Source organism: Cryptomeria japonica, unplaced genomic scaffold (genome assembly GCF_030272615.1).
Source record: "Cryptomeria japonica unplaced genomic scaffold, Sugi_1.0 HiC_scaffold_759, whole genome shotgun sequence".
NCBI classification, from domain to species: domain Eukaryota; kingdom Viridiplantae; phylum Streptophyta; class Pinopsida; order Cupressales; family Cupressaceae; genus Cryptomeria; species Cryptomeria japonica.
Window position 1 is genome coordinate 7,821 of NW_026729526.1, and position 2,936 is coordinate 10,756.

At 62.1% G+C, this 2,936-nt stretch overlaps 1 non-coding gene across 1 annotated transcript; it reads right to left on the bottom strand.

Annotated features, from left to right (window-relative positions):
• Positions 1-1,058: 1,058 nt before the first annotated feature.
• Positions 1,059-1,177, bottom strand: LOC131872762 (5S ribosomal RNA). The gene has a single exon (XR_009370849.1). It is a non-coding gene; the product is annotated as a 5S ribosomal RNA (ribosomal RNA).
• Positions 1,178-2,936: the final 1,759 nt, after the last annotated feature.

A 2,936-nucleotide genomic window follows, 5' to 3' on the forward strand; every position in this document is an offset into this window, starting at 1 on the left:
TGCGCAACATCGGCGCGCACCAAGGAGGGCTCCGAAGTGTGCTCCAAGGTGCGCACGATGGCGTGCACCTCTGGTGCGCACGATTCGGAGCTCGGTTTGACCGGGGTGCGCACACCTTGGCTGGGTTGCGCACCTTTTGTGCGCTCCAAGGTGCGCACGAAGTCGGAGCTCGGTTTGCCCCGGGTGCGCACCTTCGCCAGGGTGCGCACCTTGATGCGCACGCCTTGGCTGGGCTGCGCACCTTGGTGGGCGCCATGGTGCGCACCTTTCGTGCGCTCCAAGGTGCGCACGAAGTCGGAGCTCGGTTTGCCCCGGGTGCGCACCTTGGTGGGCGCCATGGTGCACTCCGAGGTGCCCAAGATTGGTGCGCACCAAGGAGCGCTCCGAAGTGCGCTCCAAGGTGCGCGCGAAGTCGAAAGTTGGGTTAATTGTCCGGTTTGCCTCGGGTGCGCACCTTGCGTGCACCTTCGCCAGGGTGGGCGCCTTGGTGCGCACACCTTGGCTGGGCTGCGCACACCTTGGCACCCGCGTTTCCTTCATTTTAAATTTTTTTTTTTTACAATCTCTCAAGTGGGAAATTCTATAATCTCAACTTTTTTTGCCTTTTCAGGAAACTTTTGAATGGAGCGCATCATTGGTGCGCTCCGAAGTGTGCTCCAAAGCTCTCTCCAGCTGCGTGCACCTGCCCCGGCCGCGCACCCGGCCCCGCCCAGCTTCGCTCACCTGTCCCGGGCGTCTGGTGCGGAACCTTAGAGTAAGAAACATCACCGTGCACCTTGGCCAACGTGCGCGACTCGACCGAGCGCGCACTGGCCGAGGTGCACACCGATTTCACCTGGGTGCGCGCGCAGCACCTCGGGCGCACCGGGGTGCGCGCACAACGCCCGGGTTGCACCGTGGCCTGTGTGCTCGGGGCGCCTCGGGTGCGCGCTCGGTGTCGCCCCCGCGCGCGCGGTAGTGCGGGCAGCGCACCCCGGCCCGGCCCGGCCCCGACGAGAACGCAAACGGGCAAAAGGTTTATTCAAATAGCATTGCGACGCCCGGCGAAAAACTAAAAAAGGGTGCAACACCGGGACTTCCCGGGAGGTCACCCATCCCAGTACTACTCCGGCCCAAGCGCGCTTAACTGCGGAGTTCTGATGGGATCCGGTGCACTAACGCTGGTATGATCGCACCCGTTATGAGCTTGTCGCAGTGTGTACTTAGCAAACCGCGACCCACGTGCGAATCCACCCCGGCCACCCACCCCCGTCGAGGTGCACACCCTCCCTCGCGAAGTGCGCCCCGTTCGCCAAGTGTGAGCCCTGCCCGGGTGCGCGCACCTTGCTAGGGCGTCGGGTGTGCACCCGGCCCGGCCTACGTGCGTGCACCTGGAGGGGGCGTCGTGTGCGTGCAGTGTCCCGTCTGCAACGCGGTGCCCACACACCACCTCGGGCGCAACGACCTGCGCTCACATGTGGGCCGAGTGCACCTTGGTGCATGTTCGGGGCGCCTCGGGTGCACGCTCGATCTTGCCCCGGTGCACCAAGGCGCTCGGTTTGCCCCGGGTGCGCACTTGGTGCAAGGTGGGCACCCAAAATAGGGATCAAGCACCAAAACACAAGTTTCGGGATGCAAAATGGGACCCAAGGACCACAAATGCGTTCCAAGACCCATGATGGGTCCACGAGAACAAAAATGTGTTCCGAGACTTAATAAACAAATATTGGGTTTTAGGAGAAGAAACATGCTCTGATGCCCAAAACGAGAATCGACCCCGAAAAGGCCACAGGCCAAAAGTGGGATGCGAGACAAAAAAAAATGGGACCCGAGGACCAAAATTGGGTTCCCAGGTCGAAGACAGGGCAACCGGACAAGAAACGACCTCTAAGGCTCGAAATGAGTCCCGACGACTAAAACTTGACAAGAAGCACCCATCAGGCACCCAACTCGACACCCATGGGATGCCGACCCACCCGGGCTTCCACCTAGCACACCTTGGCACCCACCCACCCTCGCACCCAACCTCGCACCCAACTTAGCACCTTTGAACCCACATTGGCACTCACCCTGACCCTGGCACCTTGGAACCCACATTGGCACTCACCTTGACCCTGGCACCCACCTTTGCACTCACCTTGGGACCCACCCTGGCTCCCACCTCGGCACCCACCCAGACACCCACCTTGGTTCCTTGGCACCCACCTTGGATCCTTGGCACCCACCCCGACACCCACCTTGGCACGCAACTTGGCTACTTGCCACCCACCTTGGCTCCTTGACGCCCACCCCGACAACCACCCCGTGACCTACCCTGGCTAGGGTTGGTGCACACCCACCCTGGTGCCCACCTTGGCACCCACCCTATGACCCACCTTGGCACGCACCTTAGTACCCACCCCGTTACCCACCCTAGGACCCACCCCGTGACCCACCTTGGCCAGGGTGGGTGCCTTGGTGCGCACAACTTGCCTGGGCTGCACACCAGGGCGGGCTCAAGATGGCACCCGCGTTCCGTTTTTTTCACTATCTTTCAAAACGGAAATTTTAAAATCTCATTTTTTTCTTTTTTTTGCCTTTTCTGGAAATTAGTGAAGGCAGCGCATCAAAGGTGCGCAATGCTGGTGCGAACCCGGGAGCGCTCCGATGTGTGCTCCAAGGTGCGGCGTGCACGAAGTCCGAGCCCGGTTTGCCCCGGGTGCGCACCTCGCGTGCACCTTCGCCGGGGTGAGCACCTTGGCTGGGTTGCGCGCCCTGGTGCGTACCAAGGAGCGCTCTGAAGTGTGCTCCAAGGTGCGGCGTGCACGAAGTCGGAGCCCGGTTTGCCCCGGGTGTGCACCTCGGGTGCGCACCTCGCGTGCACCTTCGCTGCGGTGGGCACCTTGGCTGGGTTGCGCGCCTTGGTGGGCACCATGCAGTGCACGAAGTCGGAGCCCGGTTTGCCCCGGGCGCGCACC